Source organism: Bidens hawaiensis, unplaced genomic scaffold, assembly GCF_021521415.1.
Source record: "Bidens hawaiensis isolate Kalapana, Puna unplaced genomic scaffold, B.hawaiensis_p1.1 tig00064517_1, whole genome shotgun sequence".
Lineage (NCBI taxonomy): Eukaryota > Viridiplantae > Streptophyta > Magnoliopsida > Asterales > Asteraceae > Bidens > Bidens hawaiensis.
This window is the reverse complement of record NW_027506552.1, coordinates 59,734-81,555: the sequence shown is the minus strand read 5'-3', so window position 1 is coordinate 81,555 and position 21,822 is coordinate 59,734. Positions and strand designations below refer to the sequence as shown.

Sequence of the window (21,822 nt, the reverse complement as noted above, 5' to 3'; positions counted from 1 at the left end):
GGATGAGGTGTCAAAGTTTACCCTTGACTGCCAAATGCCTAGCTTCCGCTTTTTGTTTAGTCGGGCGGTAAGGACGTTGTCTTCACTTGATTTCTGGGTGTAGAGGTTTGTGCTCTGGGGGAGATCTCTACCCAGTTGCTTCTCCGTTTTCGCAAAGCGTTTAGCTGCTGTCATGATGGCATCCCATGTGGATGGTATGCCATCTTTACCCGTTAAGGTGCGGATGAGCTCTGGGTCTTTCGCGCCCTGGATGAAAGCAGCGCGAACAAGATCTTCGCTAATATTACCCAGACTTAGCTTCTTTGAGTTGAAGCGAGTGATGAAGTCTGGCAAAGATTCATCTTCCTCTCGAATGCAATTGAGGATTGTCCATTGCTCTTCGGTATACTTTCTTTGTTGGCTGAAGTGTTGGCTAAACTTCTGTTGGAAGTCTGCCCAATCGTAGATGTGGTTGACCGGTAGACGATCGAACCACGCTCTAGCTGGCCCAACAAGCGTCATTTGGAACATGTAACACCACGTAGGTTCCGGCCAATTACTGACGGTTGTCCCCGCTATGAATCTGTTCAAATGATCGTCTGGATCAGATATACCATCGTAAGTGCCGATGTTGGACATCTGTTTGGCACTTTTCGGGGCGATTGCTTCCGCAATGTCCCTTGCAAATTTGGACGTTCCCGCATTTGCCGCAGTTGGTCTAAATGTTTGGAGAAGTCACGTGGGTTTCCACCCGCGTTTTTTGGTTTGAAGGTTTCTCCAAAATGCCTTCTCGGTTGGGAGTCCGTTTCCTTACGCTTCCCTTTCGCCCTATGACGAGGGTTTGCGTCACTATCGGATTCCTCCGAATCATCGTCCAAGTACTCTATGAATTCATCAGCCTGTTGGAGTGAACGTAAGCGTTCATCCAACTCAGCTTGGAATTCTTTTTGACGTGCTTCCGCCCACGCTTTAACTTCATCGAGTGTTTGGCGGGGGAGCCTCGTTCGTTGTCTCTCTAACTGGGTATCGGTGAATCCCAGTGAGCGATTATTTGCTGCACTTGCCCCAACTCGGGTAACTGGGGTAGTGTTCGTAAAATTTTCTGCACTTGCCCCAGCTTGGGTACCCGGGGTAGTGTTCGTAAAAACTGTGTAGTCGCCGGTATTCCCCCCAGTAGCTGGGGTTGTGGTTACCGGGGTTTCTTTAACCATCTTTCCAGAAGTTTTGAGAAAACTGAAAAAGAATTAAGTTCTAGCTTTTATGCACGGATGGCGCCAATGAAGAAACACTAATCGACCCCGGGCAGATTACGGATAATCTGGGGGTTAAATAGATGTTTCCCACGAGGGGTTAGATCCGGCAAAGATGGTTCTTCTGATAACCTGCAAAACAGATACCGTGAGCTCGTCACTGAGAAGGGGGGGTACCTCCTTGTGACCACCCTCCGGCGTGAGAATCAGACTAGATTGCTCTTGAATATAAATGTATATTAAGAGAATGACTAGAGCAGATATCAGGTAATATATCAAGATATGAGATATGAGATAAGATATAAGATGATCCTACCATTCCAAGGTGTTGGAGTATTTATAGCCGAAGGTAGGTTTCCAAGCAGGTACAGCCGGCTGAATAGTGTTCCTGTTCTGCCAACTGTGGGCTACGCACATGCCATGCTGGTGGTTGGTGGATAGACAGCGGCTGATAGTGACCAGGCCGGCTGTGTACTATTCCTGTTCCACCAACTGCAGGCCATGCCATGCACGTCCTCCGACAGGTTGGTGAGTAGGCAGCGGCTAATAGTGACATACAGTACAAGAGCGTGCTGCTCGTCATACTGTTGTCAGTGAGTTGTCGTATCTTTGGTCAGATCTTTTGTCCATACCTCGTCAGGTACAGTACAAAAGATCCTCCAGTATCATACGGACTGGCTCATCTGGGCGGGAGTTTTCCCGGCTTTGTGCGGGAGTATTCCCGGTTTTGCTCATTCCTTCTCAGGTGACATTACTGAATTATTATGAGAGTTAAGTGCCTTGTGCGTGTAGCTTTGCTGCGCAGGTAGCCTTCCCTGATGGCTTGTATCCGCAGCTGCGGGAACAGGCAGAGTACTTCACCATTGGGAGGCTTTTCATGCGGGAACAGCTTGCGTACTGCGCGTAAGGACGTCACGTCTCTGAGCATGGTGGGTCCTACGGACCCAGTTGGTTTCTGCGCAGACGTCCTTTCTTAAATGTGAGTCTTGCGGGTCCAACTGGGCTCTGCTGGGACCTACCTCTTCAATTGTGTTAGTAAATACATTAAAAAAACTAAATTAATCTTTTTCTTTGAATTCAATTTGTATGTATTTTTGTAAAAACAAAAAAAATTAGCATTAGATTTATCAATCATTTGTATCCAAACCATCGAAACCAAAAAAAACATACAACATGCCGACCAATCACATTTCAATGCACTCATACCCCAAAAATCTTGAAAAAATACTCATCCATAAAAAACTTAAAACATGCATTTCAAACGTGAATATGATTCTAAATGCACATTTTTTGTCTTTTTGAACATTCCCAAATAAAACCCTATTAATTCCACAAAGAAATGATCTCTTGTTTGAACTTTGACATTTGTTAATTCTTTGTGTTTTCTGGAGAATCTTTCCCAAGAAGATCTTCCAAAAGCTTATCATCCAAATACTCGAATTCGATCACCGGGTCTCTTTCCAATCTCCCATTGTTGCCACTCGACGACGATACCCAAGAAGGCGAAGACGAAGACATTGACGACATAGAGCTTCCTGATAACGACGGTATGTGAGAAAAACCCGAGCCCGACGACATCTCCACATTGAACGAGTTAACACTCCGGTAATGACCATCATTAGGGAAGTTAAGTATAGCTTGATGACCTCTTAAAGCATAGGCGGCTCTATCGTAAGCTCTAGCCGCCTCCTCGGCCGTGTCAAACGTTCCTAGCCACGAACGTGCACCATTTCTTGTCGGGTCACGTATCTCAGCCGCGTACCGCCCCCACGGGCGCCTTCGGATGCCTCGGTACTTGTTCTCTCTCCGTCCTCGCTCACTAGTACTTCCAGCCGGTTCTTGATGTGTATCCATAATAATATTGTTAAGACAGTAGAATTGTTGTGTTGAAATTGTGAAGATGTTGGTATAAATATTATCTGAAAAGAATTTATTTGATAATAATGAGTCGTATGTGGTGGATTGAATTCAGGTTCAAACGTTTGAAAAGACCAGCCGCCATTAAGGTGAAGCTTCCTTAACACCTGACACGAGCAAACAACAAGTTGCAAGCACGTGGGGATACCATGAATAGAATATACAACTATATTAGGTATTTAAGGAAAGTAATATTCAGTGAAAATGACATAAATCGATATAGCCTGTCAAAACAACATGTTCATTACTTCATTTGATCAATCAATATATATTCAATTCTTGTAATGTCTTTCATAAAAAATTGTCTAACGTGATCATTTTTTAATCATTGATAACTTTTACCATTTGTTCAAAAATCTCGTCGAAAACCAAAAAGATTCGATCGGAAGTCAAATAAGCTCATCGGAATCCTACATTTTAATCTAGTTGGCTCCAACGATTTAAAGATATATCTAACGAGTCGATAGTTTTTTACGCGAGACATAATCTGGTTAGTTAAAATCTCAATAAGTAATGATTAAAAATTGATATTGTCGACCAATTATAGTGTGGACAACATTTTAGGAATTGGTTTGTCAAATTACATTTTGTCAAAATTGACTTATGATCAATATGCCTAATATTATTTTCAAGGTGAAGGTTTAATTAAGTCTTGTTGTAAATAAAAGAAATGTAAAGTTAAATTTGCCGTGTATAAAAGTAAAATTTGAGGAAAGTATTTTTTTCTATGCATTTAACCTCTCTAAAAGGGGGGGGGGGGGGGGGGGACTTTTATAAAGAACTAAACCGAACTCTAAAACTAGGATCTCTACATTTAAAGGAATTCATTAATATAATTAATTGTTATTTGGTCTCTATAGTTTGGTGCTCAAGCATAATAATTTGGGATATAGCATTATTAAACATTTTAAAACTAGTATTGTATTAAATAATTTATATAATTCATGAATCCTACTACATGAGACAAACAATCCAAAACAAATTAAAGGACAACTTAATTAGATTTGAAAGTAATTAATAACTATTTAACAAATATGAATTGGTATCAACATCTATTAGTCAAAGAAAATGTTATACTCCGTATATAAGTAAACTAAATAGGAAAAGAAAACAAAATGACTTTAGCATAGCTTAGATAATACTAATCATAAGTCAAAATTACAACAGTAAGATACAAATATGCATTAATATGTATTAGTCAAATGGAACGAGTTTATTTACAGATAAAATTATAAAAATAATTATTTTTGGTATATGTATATTTAAAGCCGTGTTATATATAATCAGATGTTTTATTATAATGAAGTTTGTCAAACCATAATTGTGTATCAAAAATCCTTTCCATAGTTGTATAAATATTTGGTCATATGAATTGTAAATATTGCCATGATAATGTGCGAGGCCGATATGTCAGTATGTGAATGCATGATTAAGGCTAAGTAAAAGGATTAATGAAATTACATGAAGATCGAACGGCACATGAATATAGCCTATGACTTTTTGTGATGATGATCGATCAAGATGAATAATATGATACCACGTGGTTTATAAGAGTGTGACTAGCATGATTATGGAAATGAGGATTATGTGAACGCTGTGCATGAAAATGACTTTAAATGGAAGGGAAGCTTTTATGAATGAAAACTATCTGATTAGGTTGATGGTAAATGCTAATGCATTTTTAAATTAGTATAGATTATTATGCATGTATTGTTGATCGTACATGCATGAAAATCTTGTTATATTTATATGAAAATCATGTGATTATAGTGTCAATTATAACTTTCTTTTATTAGAATAACAAATTATAATATACTCATAATCCTACTTCACAGTTTACAACGGGACTTAAATCCTCGAAATTCAAGAACCAAGCACCTTATAGAGTTATAGCACATGAAGTACATGCTCTTCGTATAGCTTTGGATATAATACTACAATGTTGACATGAATATTATTTGAAAGCATTTAACCATTTTTTCTGTCTAAGTTTCTTTATGTATTTCTTCGTTGGTAAGATGTAATTATTTTAAACTAACATTTGTAAGGGTCAAGCCGGATGTGTAGGTGGTTACGTGACCACCTTTTTGTTTGTTTGTTTGTTTTTACGTGACTACCTTCTTGTGTTATTTTTTGTTTGTATTTAATGATTTCGATTATGAGATGTGTTATATGTATTTGTTGATTTATCTTTTGTTGTTATTATTAAGATTTTTTCTTTTGTTGTTATAAGTATTTGTTGTTGATTTGATTCTTTTGTTATTATTAGATTTTTTTTTTCTTTGTAATTATGAAACATTGCTTATATAGATTGTTATTATAATGGAAAATTTTTCCGAACTCATTTTTGGTGTATTGATATTGTTTTCTACTTCATGTTAAACCTTCCCCTATTCCTATATATATATATATATATAAATATAATTAACTTATGATTGACACTATTTTTTAATAAAGTGTTAAATTTAAGATTGACTATTTGGAGGTGTTACTAATTAATTATATAATTATAATAGTAATAAATAATGTCATATCATCATCATTTATTTGTATTTTCATCTAGAATTTCTTCAATATGATAATAAAAAAATGTCATATCATCATCAATTTTTTCTTCTAGAATCTCTTCAATATGTTAATGCCTAATGATAGCGAGTTTAACCCTTTAATATGATATAAACTAATTACGAAGAAGACACGCCATGCGGCCATTGCTATACCAAATACTTTACTTTTTGCAATAGATATATTTGATTTTTACCTTTAATCCAACAATAGAGTTTTTATTGTGAAGTTATTATATAACTATTTACGCATGTACCTATATCAATATGTATATAATTTTAGTTTTAAATATTAATAACTAGCTTTATTGTAAGGCCCCGTTACCGGTAGCCCTACTTTCGTGTTGGATTTACTCATAAACACAGTTCTAAATATCAGAGTTAATTAAAACTTTACGCGGAATATAAAACTTTCATAAAACATTACATAATTCATAACTTGTCTCAAAACATCCTTTATCTTTCAACATTAAAGCATTAAAATTAAAACATCATAAGTCTTCAGATGCCAGACTCTTATTCTTCTGTCATGTGTCCCCACTCAAGCCAGCTGTCTCATCCTACTCACCTGTGTGCATACTAAAAGTCAGCTACGCTGAGTGAGTTCTAGTTAATCATACATTATACAATACACAATAACTTATATTCTTTCATTCATACTTTCATACTTTCTTACTTTCACATCTTACGTTATAAAGAGTATTACGCCCTACATTCCTCGAGTATTATTAGGGCTCGGTACCCTCCTTCCTCGAGTATTATTAGGGCTCGGTACCCTCCTTCCTCGAGTATTATTAGGGCTCGATATCCTCTTTCCTCGAGTATTTTAGAGCTCGGTACCCTCTTTCCTCGAATATTAGTAGGGTTCGGTTCCCTAGTTCTCGAATATTAGTAGGGTTCGATTCCCTCTTCGTTACCATACAACCATACGTCATACCTTGAGTATTATTAGGGCTCGGTACCCTTTTCGTAACCATACAACCATACAACCATCCTTTCATTCTTTTATTAACTTTATCACGTTCATACACATAAGCATACATATCATTCTTACCTTATACATAGCGTTACAACCTGACAGTACGTGCAATATCCGAAGATCGTTCACGTACCATCAAGCAATCATTCAGACATTTCACATTATTCACATAAGGCATACACTTATCTCTTAGGATAAGCGTATAAACAAACATATTGAGTATGCACACAGCCCCGAAAACATAACACATAAATGGGGCTAGAAACTCACCTGAACACGGTTACGTTCACCGTTAATCGTAATCCCTTTCTTCAGTTGTGCACGGCTGACTGTATAACAAGTATACGTATCAATTAACTATCACTACTCATATCATCTTTCTAGTCTTAACTACTACCCACAACGAACGGGGGTCCGGGGGCAGCGCCCCTGGCAGCGGGGTCTAGGGGCGGCAGCCCCTAGCAGGGTCCAAGGGGCAGAGCCCCTGGCTGGGGTCGAGCTGCCAGGTCAGCTTGGAAAAATTTTATTTCCATTAACTGTCTTAACACATTTTCCATTAGGTTTTTAATTTATTTTCAAAGCGAACTTAACTTTAGGCGAAGTTAAACCTTAAGCGAACTTAGCTTTAGGCGAAGTTATCAGTTAGGCGAACTTGGCTTTAGGCGAAGTTACCAGCTAGGCGAACTTGCTTGCAAGCGAAGTTAAGCTTGCAGGCGAAGTTATCGCTTGCAGGCGAAGTTATCGCTTGCAGGCGAAGTTGCCCAGCTACGCCTCTGTTCAACCTTAATCCCCCAAAATCATCATCGTTTTGGCGTGAAACTCTTGGATACGATATTTAACCAACTCGCGATCAATCCTATGGTCGTTTTTGGATATGGTTTGACCCGAAAACACGTAAAGTTTGGACCTTTAAGCTCAAAAACGTTCAATACTAGTGTTAAGGGTTCATTAACTGACCGTTTCCATTTTCGGGTTCATTACACTCGTATTTATCATCAAGTTTACAACTTTATGTTTCGTTTATACCCACTGTACTCTCGTTCTAAGTTTCAATGCTAAACGTTTATAAAACGTAAACTTTAAGATCAAAACATACCTTTTCGTGTTTGTTTGGCTTAGTCACAGACCCTAGATCTTGTATTTACCTTGCGTATTGAAGGATCTATCAAGAATCTCGTTTACTTGGTCTTGGATCCCACTCTCGCTCTCGGCCGTATATAGGTGTAGGTATGTGTGTGTGTGTTTGAGTGTGTAGAGATTATGATGGAAATGAAATGAGGGTTTAGGGTTTTAAGTTGGTTTAGGGGATATTTATATCCCTTGAAGCCCATGGACCTAAGGTCCATTCTCATTTAACCCATCTTAATTAATCTAAGTCCATGATCCGTTCTTTACTCGATATTAATTAATTAATAACGCGAAATCACTAAACGTAACTTTCTTTATTTAACATTATAAGTTTTAGGATGTTACATGACTTTCAAGAGTCAAACTCAAAATAATTTAGTAATTTATCTAACATTCTTGTATTAGGTGTGTATTGTGGTACGAAAAATATAAATCAATATTTTCCAAAGGGTACAACCAAATAATTATTATTATAATTCTGATGAGAATGTAAAATTGTGCTAAATTTCAAGGCGAAAAGTTGGACTATAATTTTCAAAGGTCAAACATTCTGAAAGCCTAAATTAGTCAACAAAAGCACTTAAAACATGAATTCCATTGTAACACTATAACATCATTTTCTAATAAAACACCAAAGATTTCCACTAAACAGGCATAATTTCATGATTTCAACTCATAATTCTTATAAGAACAATCGAGATAACCAAATCCCAGATTAAAGATCCAATAATTCAACAAAAAGACTCATAATTTAGCTACATTTGTACAGATTAAACCTTAGACAGTAGCTATTAGTTATTCCAATCAGCATGATTGATCAAGATCAACACTTCAAATTCTTCACCATTGACCTTTGACCAAAAAAACACAAACTTTCCACTTTGAACTCAAATCCCAGATCAAAACAAGCATAAAAAGCTTACAAATTTCATTCAGTAAACAGACTTGATTCATGAATTTAACTCATTATCACATATAAAAGCAATCAAGATTACCAAATCCCAGGTGAAATATCCAATAATTCAACAAAAAGATTCATAATTTAGCTACATTGGTACAAACTAAACCCTACATATTCCAAAAGCATGAAACTTTACACTTTAAACTCAAAATCCCAGATCAAAACAAGCATAAAGATTATAACCCACATGATATTTTTCAAGAATTCATCAAATAAAAGTATAAAAAATAATAATAAGTGAAAACTTACATGAACATCAAGAAATCAAGAATCTCATATGCCCTGAAGATAATAAAACATATAAGAACAAAAAGGAATGAACTGAAATGCAGAATGCATAGATTTTGAGAGGATTTAGAGCAACATTATTGAAGGGTATATGGTTTTTAAGTGGTCACATTCTTTAATAATTTACAGAAATAAAAGCATTAAATGGTGTCATGGGGTCAATCAACAAATTGGTTGGATTCTTGCAATATAAATAAATAAAAGACAGAATTACAAATTTTGTTCTTTAAAAAAAGTCAAATTATGGTTCGTGTCCTTTTTTTAGTTTTCTTGCAGGCGGTGTCCTTTAAACATTTTTTTCCTACACGTTACGTCCTTTACGCTAACTGGGTTATAAAAACTCAGTTAAGTATGGCATGTGCCAGACATGTGATGGGCATAATTGTAATTTTAATGTATCTTTAAATTTAAAAAAAGAAAAGAAAAAAAAAATATATATATATATATATATATATATATATATATATATATATATATATAATACCTTCCCCTCCTTTCTCTCTTCTTTCTCTCTAAGCCACCACCATTGCCATAAATTCCGGCCACCATACCTCTACCCACCTTGTTACAAATTCCATTCAACCCACCACCACCACCTCCTCTCCATACCCCCACCTACTCTCCTCCGTAATATCCAACCTCCCACTCCCCACCATCGCCGTCAACAACCCATCTCCAACCACCACCACCACCTCCTCTCCATTTCACAAACCGCCGCCACACTTTCCGTTCACAAACGCAAACGATCCCTATCACCCGAACCCGACCCATCCTTTTCCAAAACCCCTATCCGAAAACCCTATTCACCTAACCCACCCACTGACCGTCACCTAACCCGATTTTCCGGCGACACTGACATGTTAAAGTCTCCACCCGACCCCTACCATTGCCTGTTACAGTCACTTAACCCGATTTTCCGGTGAGCCCACTTAACCTAACAGATCTGAGATCCGGGCGAGATTCGGGTAAGATGTTATGATTAGACCACTTAACCTAACAGATCTGGTTATGTCTGATCATGTTAACGGTGGTGGTGGTTGTTTTCGACGAGATTCGGGCAGATCTCGAACCACCAATGGTTGTTTCCGGCGAGATTCGGGCAGATCTCGAAGCTATTATTATTTTCCGGCGAGCTCTGAGAAAGGGGGTTGGTTTGGTGGTGGTCAAGGCTGAGAGAAGGAGGTTGGTAGTGGTGGTGGTTTATAGAGAGAAGAAGACAAGGAGAGAGAGAGAGTGTGTGTATGTTTATACACTTCGTTGAAAAGACCAAAATGCCCTCACATGCCATGCACATGTTGTCATTTAACTGAGTTTTTCTAACCCAGTTAGCGTAAAGGACGTAACGTGTAGGGAAAAAAATGTTTAAAGTACACCGTCTGCAAAGAAACTTAACAAAGAATACGAACCGTAAATTGACTTTTTTTAGAGGACAAAATTTGTAATTGGGTCTAAATAAAATAAAATCTATTTGAGAAATCTTTCACTGTTTTCTGTATTTTAAAAAATTGTCTTTTAAGTGGAAAAAGTTATTTGCAAATCAAGAAAAAGATTGTGTGTTTTTTATGCTTTTTATAACGTCTCTTTCTATTATCTTTTTTACTTGAAAATGAATATATATATGTATATATTTTACAGTTGAATACATAATCAAGATGGCCTTGGAGGGAAGACTACAAAAAGAGTGGTGGTCCTATAAGAGAAACCTTTTTAATCATTACGTTTTGCTTTTTTTTTTTGTAATATAAAATAAACATATAATATAGGAAAATGATTTATATAAGTATTGTTTTTATTTATATAAAGATAGTTTAAAGGTTATTTTTTTTTGGTTGGGGAATGACGTGAACAAGATTTCAATATCATAGACGTTGGCTATGGAGGGTTTCTAATGGTCTCAACTTCTTTCACATTATATAATATCATAACGTATATTCTGAAATGATAGATCACCTTTTTAGATCATGTTTATTCGCATTAAGGATATCAATCCAAATTGATTATCAGATAGTCTTCCCATTTGGCTCAAATGTAGAATTGTTGCATAACCCAATCTCGTTTTCAAAACAATCTTTAGGGTCGTGTGTGTCTTCTTCCGAAAGAAGCTCTAAGTGACGATTACTTGTTGCTACAAAGCACTCAACTATGTGGGATAAGTTGTCATAGCTTTCACTTATTTTGTTAATTTTTTTTAGCTTTTGCTTAAACTTCTAACATCAAGCATCAATATCTCATTTATCATAGTTCATTTTAGAACGTGGCTTGGTTCATTATGAAGCTCTCATAACATAAAACACAAACCAAATGTATGCCGTCGAAGTTGATGAATAAGATACTTTTATACTTGTTGAGAAGCATTTTTTTACTAATGACACATGCACCATTTTTTTAATATATTATCTAAATGACTAAATATTAGGAGTGTCAAACGTGTCGGGTTGGTGGGTTGACGGGTTTCGGGTTGGCGGGTCAGCGTGTTGAGATTCTTCAACCCTAACCCAATCCATATATTTATTCGTGTCGGGTCGTGTCGACCCATTTAAATTCGTGTCGTGTTTCGGGTCAACCCGTTTTACTATCATATACGTATTTGAGTAATACTTATTGACTTAGAAATAAATTAAACAATTAATTTCTCTTAATTATATAAAACTTGTTAATAATTTGTGATAAATCTAATTATTTTTGCGTATTTATTTCTCATTCTCAATTAACAAACTTATGTTCACACATTTAGCTCAATAAGAACAAACAACCGAAATAACCGTAGAATAGATAGTTAGACTTAATAATGTAAAAATGTTTGAAGTAAAAAGTAGATAAAAGTAGTGTAAAAAGAAAAAAGTTTTACTTTTAAATGTTAATTGATATATAAAAAAATAAAAATCTAAGTATTTAACTTTAAATTTTAGAACTTTTTTTCTCTAAAATCAAAATATTAACTTCTCTAAAGTTGTTAAACGGGTTAACAGGTCAACCCACTTTTTAACGGGTTGGGTTCGGGTTGACCTGTTTTTTAAACGTGTCGGGTTTGGGTTGACATGTTTAAGAAAACGGGTCGTGTCAGCCGACCAAAAACCTATATTTTTTCGTGTCGGGTTCGTGTTGGGTTTCGGGTCATGTCAGGAGTTGACACCCCTACTAAATATCTAACAAAAAAGTTCAAAACGTTATATTTATTAATCTAACATATGTAAAAAGTAAATTATTATTAGATTTATGGCATTGTGTAAACTATTTTTAAACTCCCTAATAGTGAAAAGTAAAAAAAAACAAGAGAGGCTGTTATTTTTTCGAATGTTGTACATTTAATTTATTTCTATATGTTTTCACATGTGTGATTTATGGTTTAATATGTGCATTTTAGAAAGCGTATAGAAAAATGTGTCGCTTTACCCCTACTTGTTGGGGGAGGGGGGGGGGGGGGGACGGACAAGGCATGGGGTGAGGAAGTGATCCATCCAACTCAAGTGCAGAGGTTGGGGTGGTGTGTAAAATGTTCTTGCATCAATGCCTCAATCCGTTACCCATCTCTCCTTTGTTTCTTCTCCACTTTGAAACTACCCTCCCGATGAAAAACCTTGCACTACCATCTATATCTACCAGCTCCATTTCTCTTACTGTCAACTCAACCATCCTTCTCCCTTGTGATTCATCATCAGGTCCCCCTTTGTTAGAAATTTTAAACAAGATTGAACCCCACGTCCCTCCGCTAACAAAGTTTAGTGCAGACTATCAGGGCAATGAGCTTTTTACGAGCTTATTTTTAAGGGTGTATTTGGTTTGTAGAACTCAATAAATATTGAATTTAAATTTAGCTATTGTTGCATTGTTTAAATTGCAATCTCAATTCAATTGTTGAGATGATTCGATTAAAATGCACAATAGCATTGGAGATTGGCTCGTTACACCCGTATATTATTAAAAGATAATGTATAAATGTATTTAAACGTGACATGCTAATATGATAATTATGAGATGACAAAAAGTTAGCATCTCCTGCACCGACTCTGCACTTTCAATTTTCAATTTTCAAATATTTGGAAGTTATCAAATTCCAAATCCCATTAAACAATACGTTTCTCTATTAACTACTTGTTCGGGCTCATTTATTATGAGACCTTGTATTTAACCATCATTAGTATTCTAAGACCATACTTTTCACTCATGAAAATTTGACCACATTATACAATTTAGTTGTCAATGTAGTAGTAGTATACTTCTAAAAAATCTCAAATATAGTGTTCCTATTCAAGCATTGTACATTAACATGCATACAAATATTAATGTACATACGCTTACGCTCATGTAGATTCTTTCGAGTATTCGTATCCTTGATAGCAGAGAATTAACAAAATTTTGACTAAGAATAAACTATTTGTGACCCAGAATTCACCGATTGATGTGTCTTAACAAGATAATTGTTAGTAAGAAGGGAGCGTCCATAGAAATGAGATTGCCTTATGGTCTCCTACTAACCGCACAATTGAAATAGCTAGGTTTGTTGTTGAAGAGCGTTCCTTATTTTTCATACATATCCATAATATTGTCACCTTATTTATATGGATCAAGCATCAAGCACACTTGCCTAGCTTAGAGTAAGAAATGGTGCCAACTTTGTTAATTTCCCACTGTGATAGTCTTTCTTGTTTCGGGACTTTCGAATTTTGTAATTTTGGTTATCCATCATCTTGCTATGAGGCTCCTTTTAATGCTAGTTGCCAATAAAAAAAAAGTGTCATTCCATATCATTTTTAGTGTATCACACGACAAACAAATTAACTATCATGATCTCCCTATGTGTCCAATCTACGAGGAAAAAAAACAATCCATGGTTATCTCATCATATAAAAAGATGTTAAACGGGTGGTGTTTACATATTAACAGGTCAACTCAGCACAAGTCAAACACGCCACAACCTGAACAAACACATAAACTCGCAAATAAATATGACTCAGATATTCATGATTTGATAAAAAAAATGGCCCATTTATATCATCGGGGGTACTAAAGGCACATATCTCACTACCCTAATATTTCAACCATTCACTTGAAGACAACTCAAAACTACCTAAATAAACTCAATTTGGTTAGGGGTGGTGTTCAGCATGCACAAATGACAAAACTACCCAAGTGCCACAACAACCCAATCACGTACCAAGATGAAAGAAACCATTGTTGATCGGGAAGTAATATATACCCGAAAATCAAAGTTGAAACCATTTGTTGAATCATTTAACCACTTTACCCAATCTTACCGAACTACCTCGATCAGTTGCACCCCTAGTGCCCTTATCACTATAAAATTATAAGTTTCAACTTAAAAAGTGTCACGAAAATCATGAAAAAATAAAGATAAAACTTGTAAAAAGTGAACAATATTGCTAACAATTAATATAAAGGTATCAAAGTATAAGGACTAATTCATCATGAAATGAATAAAAAGATCTCTACGCCTTAACTATTTAAACCTTCTCCGCACCCTCATCATTTGCATATTATTATTATTTTCCCTGCTAGGGTTTTATCTCTTCTTCTTCTTCAGGTTCGTTTCATTAATTTAGTTTTAATTTCGTTACATCAAACAATCATGCATGCATGCATGCATCGATTATTATACACATATTACTCATCTATTTACATCATATCTCTATGATCAAATCATCACTAAATATCAATGTGTTTTTGAGATCAGTTTGTGTATAATATATTGATATATATGTAAATGTATTCTAGGTTTCTAATAAGTGTTAGTGATATTCACGAGTATATACAATCAAGTATTTATCGATAAATATACAAACTACACATCTATCTGCATCGTATCTAGATCGAGTTTGCCACAAATAAAAGAGTATTTACGATCAAGTATTTACAATCTGTTTGCATGTATGATGTATCTGCATAGTATGAATTAGCTGTTTTTACTTATTCTAGGTTTCTAATAAGTGTGAGTGAAATCAACTGAGTATTTACGATCAATTTGCATATCGTATCTTCGTTTAATTAGCTTTATCTCAACGAGTTTTCACAATCAGTTTGTGTATAATATATTGATATATGTATTGGTGTTTTAGGTTTCTTGTAAGTGTTAGTGATTCAACTGAGTATTTACAATCAGTTTGCATGTATCTGTGTCGTATCCTTTTCAAATTACCCTTAATCTAACGAGTTTTTACCATCAATGTTTGTATTATACGTAATTGCATTTTAGGTTTCTAATTTTTCAATGTTGTGAAATCAATTAGGTATTAATTATGTCTTTGAGACCTAGAGAGAAGACCGAGGTTCGCCGGAGCAATTACAAGGTGTCAGTTGACCCGGAGGAAGGAAGGAGGCGTAGGGAGGACAATATGGTTGAGATCCAGAAGAATAAACGAGAGGAGAACTTGCTTAAAAAGCGTGAACTTGTTCCTGTTCAAACGCACCCTGTCGAGAAAAAGGTATTCAGAACGTACAGTGTTATAGAACTCGCTAGGCTAGGGATTAATCGTATTGGAAGTTTATATGTAATTTTTCAAAGTTATATGTATACACAAAATTCTATATATATTTTTTCAAAATAAGTATAATAATTTTAACAATACTTTAATGATTTTTATCTAAATTTGAATGATTTGGGCCGATTTGGACCGGCTTTCACTGACTGCTTGGTCCTTGATTAGGTGAAATACAATCTGTTGCATATTAGCGATTAAGCGGTGACTAATTGCCATTTCTTTTACAACACTGGGAATATACGTAACTATATAATTTCTCTAGACATAGGAGTATTAGTTAGGTTTAGGGTTGATTAGTCAATATTTGATCTAGTTGCAGACATAATTTTTTCACTGAGTTGATTAATTTGCAGTTTGAAAATCTTCTTTCTATGGCTGCTGGAGTTTTTTCGAATGATAATAATATGCAGTTGGAAGCAACTATCGAGTTTCGTAAATTGCTTTCCATAGGTATACATATTCATAAATGATAATACTTTTGCAGATTATATTTGGTTTCAAGACGCACATTGTTATTTAATTAGTTAAATTTTGTTTCACAGAACAAAGTCCACCAATTGATGTAGTTATACAGTCGGGAGTTGTACCTGGTTTTGTTGAGTTTTTAAAGAGGGAAGATTTTCCACAGCTTCAGGTAATGCTTTACTTGTTTGCGTGTTTTGTTGAGTTTTTAGTGTATATTTTTAACCTTGCTATTTTTTCATCAGTTTGAGGCTGCTTGGGCACTCACAAACATTGCCTCGGGAACATCTGAGAACACAAAGGTTGTAATTGATCTTGGATCTGTCCCAATTTTTGTCAAGCTTTTAGCTTCTCCAAGTGACGAAGTGCGCGAACAGGTAATCTTTAACAGAGTGTTTAGATCTAGGGTTTGGAGTTAGGGAATGATAGGCGTGTGTTTCAAAATCAGGATACACATTTATAATAATGTTTTGGCCACCTCTTTGTTGCAGGCTGTTTGGGCTTTGGGAAACGTGGCCGGTGATTCTCCCAGATGTCGTTGTTAGGAACAAAGCGGCGCGCGGAAGCGAAACAGCACACACATGCACAACGATAAACACGCATAAACGAAAATATAAACGACACAAGAATTTAACGTGGTTCGGTCCCCGCGAGGGGACCTACGTCCACGGGCTGCAACTAGGTTTTCTTATTAGCTCAGAACCAAGATTACAATTACATGATGGGATATATATAATAAACAAGATTAGGGTTAAACATAATTAGGAGCCAAAACCGGGCCTCCTAATAAAACCGGCCCAAAGGCCTTCATAACCCAACAATCTCCCACTTGAAGGCCTTGCGATAAATTCCAGCCTGCCATCCAAGTAAATATAACAATCTCATTCATCCAGTAACTCTAGTAATCTTCAGTAATAGAAATCTACCAAGCCTCCAGTTCCAAGAACTAGTTAAAACTTCAACAAAAGAAGTTCTCCAAGCCTCCAGTTCTCTAGGAACAAACTAAGATTTCTACCAATCCACACCCTGGTTGCATCCGCCCTTCTCATCAGTTACCTGAAAGGCCTATTGAAGCTCCCGAGAACTCCAATCCGGTCATCCCAGACCCAGCCATGACAAAACTCGCCAATGACTCATCCTCAATCTTAACCGACCCTCACTTACTCACACAACCGGCTTCAAAGACTTCCAGAGGATAAACACTCTCCAAATCAGCAGACTATACCAGGAGAGATTTTCAAATTCGGATTCCTGGTCCTCCGAACCCAACGTCCCTTTGGAAACAAACCTAGAACACACCTGCGTGCTCCCACTGTTACCAAAACCCCGAACATGTTCAGACCTCCGAATACGCTCAAGCTAACATCGCTGTGGCTCCAGGCTTCATGTCTGCAAACTGAAACCCCTTAGCTCTACCCGATTCAGCGAGCCAAGACCTTATAACTCGGAAGGTGGTTCACTTCTTCCGACGATACAAAAAAAAAAATCGTATCTTCCAAAAGTCTTTAATTAAAAGATTCAACAATGCTTCATTGAAGTGAGTAACAAATAAAGCATACCATAATCTTGAACCCAAGAATCGTCACCGCCTTCACTGAGTCCCAATGCATCAACCCCAGATACATTCTCAAAAGCAGAATTCCAAACCTTTCGACATCGACCTTTAAAATGTCTCACCTCTACGCAACCTACCAAGTCGACTATGCCCAGCTCCCACTGTCTCTGTTATCCCAACCCATGCCACACCAACACTCCATGAGATGAACCCCACTCGTACTATCCCGGCAAATAACTTTACCCAACACGAGATTATGAACCTCTCAAATGGTGTACCACTGATCACCACCAAACAAGATATAACTTCACAATTCCAAACGAACAAGAAGTAATAATCACAGTTTCGAACCAGCTAACAGGCAAACAGCTATAACAACAGTAGAACTTTCATGAAATCAAGCGGTACCAAGGGTTCTATGACCGTACACACGATCAGTTAACTCAAACCCTAACCGAAAGATCATCCAAACGAGCAATAGTTTACATGACTTGCCACTAACCTCATTTTTTTTTCACTTATGCCGTCACCAGCACACCCGCTGGTTCCATTTTCTCCAAGTTTATCCATCACCAGTACTATATCCAAGTTCACATGACAAACCAATCAACCAAAATCCATAACCGTCAACATTCCGATCATAACCACCTCGTCTTCAGTTATAACAATAACAAACGAGAACAAATCGAAAACAGTGAACAGACACAACAAGGGCACGGGCCTAAACTTGACGATTGTTCAACAGATGACTGCCAAATAAACCGATTTGCTCTTGCAATAACCGATAAATCAACTAACTGTAAATAAACTATATAAAGTTACCTCAGACTAATCTCTTGCAAACAAATCTGAACCCGAACCTAAATGGTCTTCACAAAACCCGGTTCCCTAATTTACGGTTGATAATAAATAGTCAAACCCTAACTCAGCCTGACAGCCACCAATCTTGACTATCGATCACTGATGAACACGAATCAGAAATTAACCCTGCGATCTCCAAGAGTTATTCACGGTGACGGACCTACCCAACCCTAATCACCAAAAAACAGATTCGAACCAAAACCTTCTGCGAAATCGTTACCAGTGCAACGAACCGTGTGTCCAACAAGCCAAAGCTCTGATACCACTTGTTAGGAACAAAGCGGCGCGCGGAAGCGAAACAGCACACACATGCACAACGATAAACACGCATAAACGAAAATATAAACGACACAAGAATTTAACGTGGTTCGGTCCCCGCGAGGGGACCTACGTCCACGGGCTGCAACTAGGTTTTCTTATTAGCTCAGAACCAAGATTACAATTACATGATGGGATATATATAATAAACAAGATTAGGGTTAAACATAATTAGGAGCCAAAACCGGGCCTCCTAATAAAACCGGCCCAAAGGCCTTCATAACCCAACAGTCGTGATCTTGTTCTTGATCACGGTGCTTTGACTGCATTGCTTTCTCAGTTAAACGAGCACGCGAGGATTTCCATGCTCAGAAACGCCACATGGACATTATCAAACTTTTGTCGAGGGAAACCACAGCCTTCGTTTGAGCTGGTTGTTTACTAGTTAATAAATCATGACATCATAATTTTAGTATTAAGTTTGTTTAATATGGTTTTGAAGTAGTTCATTTATTTAAATCACAGACAAGGCCCGCTCTTCCAGTTCTTGAGCGTCTAATTCATTAAAATGATGAAGAGGTTATAACCGATGCATGTTGGGCTTTATCCTATCTTTCTGATGGTACAAATGACAAAATTCAAGCTGTGATTGATGCTGGTGTCTGCACACGCCTTGTTGAGCTTCTAAAGTGGGTTATGCATTATTTTGGTTTATAATTTTTATATCTGTTCTTGATCAATCATTTAAACTCTTAATTGTTTTAATGTTTTTTTATTTAGTCACCCATCTCCCTCAGTACTCGTCCCTGCGCTTCGAATTGTTGGAAACATCGTCACTGGTGACGATCTCCAAACTCAGGTATGATCAGGCATTTGTTTGAAAATTACTTGGATTTGAATTAGTATGGTGACATTGTAAATATAACTTCACTTGTTCTTCAATTTGATGGCATATTATCGAGCGTGGTGCGCTTCCTTGTCTGCTTAGTTTTCTGACTCATAACTATAAGAAGAGCATTAAAAAGGAAGCCTGCTGGGCAATCTCAAACATCGCTGCAGGAAACAAAGAACAAATACAGGTATAAATTGGTCAACCCCTTCACTTACTAGTTGCCCCATTTGACTTTTGTCTCTTCTCTAATGGGTCTAAAGCCACATAAGGTGTATCTTCAATGCATTAGCCATGTTATATATCATTTTATCCACAATAATGATTATTATTGAGAATATAATTTTGTAATCACACTTGATGCACCGCACCAATTATCTGTGAATTATTTTTAAACATAGAATGCTTCTGGTTAAGGTCAACTTGACCTGACCCGTCACCCGTTTTGACTGTTACCAAACCTCATTGTTTCTATTTACAAGGCTTGTAAACGAACCGAACGCTCACTGAACCGTTCATGAACTGTTCAACGGGAAGTTTGTTTATGCTTTTTCATTTAACAAACGAGCGAATGTGAGCTGAAAAGCTTGTTCGTTCAGTTAAACAAACGGGCATGAACACATTTTTTATTTTGTATTTGGAAATAAGATATATTTACAATGATTTATTCTTCTTTATTATAACATTTCAGGCTGTGATTTGAGGCTGGACTAATTGCTCCTCTGGTCTTTCTGCTCCAAAATGCTGAATTCGATATCAAAAAAGAGGCTGCATGGGCTATATCAAATGCCACTACTGGTGGTACCAATGAGCAAATCAAGTACATTCCTTTTATTATTTTTTACCCCAAGTTAACATACAATTATTATACATAACAGACATTTATAAAAACGATACCATGATAATCATGATTTATAGGTATATGGTGGATCAAGGCTGTATAGAACCTTTGTGTGATCTGCTTGTGTGTGCTGATCTGAGTATCGTGACTATCTCGTTAGAAGGGCTCGATAACATCCTTAAAGTTGGAGAAATGGAAAAACATGCGGATAACAACCGTGGTGTTAATGTTTATGCAGAGTTGGTTGATGATGCTGAGGGGTTAGATAAGATTGAGATATTACAAAGTCATGATAATAATGAGATTTATGAGAAGGCGGTTAAGATTCTTGAGGCGTATTGGTCATATGAGGAGGATGATGAACATGTTGGTGATGATGGTCAGTCATGTTATGATTTTGCGGGAGATTATGTTCATGTTCCGTCTGGCGGATTCAGTTTTAACAGCTGAAGGTAATTCCATTTTTTACTATTTAGTATTTACCTGAAAATCTATGAAGTTATCTTGTTGAAGATTTGAATATGTTGTGGTTGAAGAAACACTAAGTGACCCCGGTAGATTAAGGATAATCTTAGGGTTAAGTAGATGTTTCCCACGAGGGTTAGGTCCGGCAAAGATGGTTATTCTTCTCGACCTACAAAACAGACACCGTGAGCTCGTCACTGAGAAGGGGGGGTTCCTCCTTGTGACCACCCTCCGGCGTGAGAATCAGACTAGATTGCTCTGAATATAAGTGTATATTGAGAGAAATAGCTAGAGAGAAGATAAGATGATATAAGATAATGATACCGTTCCAAGGTGTTGGAGTATTTATAGCCGAAGGTAGGTTTCCAAGCAGGTACGGCCAGCTGTATAATATTCCTTTTCCACCAACTACGGGCTATGTTCGTGCCACGATGGGAGTTGGTGGGTAGGCAGCGGCTGATAGTGACATTTTATTTACATTAACTGTCTTAACACATTTTCCATTAGGTTTTTAATTTATTTTCTAAGCGAACTTAACTTTAGGCGAAGTTAAACCTTAAGCGAACTTAGCTTTAGGCGAAGTTATCAGTTAGGCGAACTTGGCCTTAGGCGAAGTTACCAGTTAGGCGAACTTGGCCTTAGGCGAAGTTACCAGTTAGGCGAACTTGGCCGTAGGCGAAGTTAAGCTTTGAAGGCGAAGTTATGGTTTTGCAGGCGAAGTTATGGTTTTGCAGGCGAAGTTGTCCAGTTCAGCTACGGGTTTAGTTTTTATCAAGCATTTTGGCGATTTTAATGCCCTTGTTATGGTTCGACATCACCCACTACGTTCCCTAACCTTTTTCGGTCGTATATATATCCCGTATATACTATAAAGCTTGGACCTTTAAGTAAAAACGTTCAATACTACGTAAACTTTAAAGGTCAAGAA

At 36.8% G+C, this 21,822-nt stretch overlaps 2 pseudogenes; one reads left to right on the top strand and one right to left on the bottom strand.

Moving 5' to 3' along the window:
* Positions 1-2,542: 2,542 nt before the first annotated feature.
* On the bottom strand, positions 2,543-3,390 carry LOC143618163 (ethylene-responsive transcription factor ERF098 pseudogene; annotated as a pseudogene).
* An 11,930-nt stretch (positions 3,391-15,320) lies between these two features.
* Positions 15,321-20,934, top strand: LOC143618164 (importin subunit alpha-like; annotated as a pseudogene).
* The last annotated feature ends 888 nt before the right edge of the window (positions 20,935-21,822 follow it).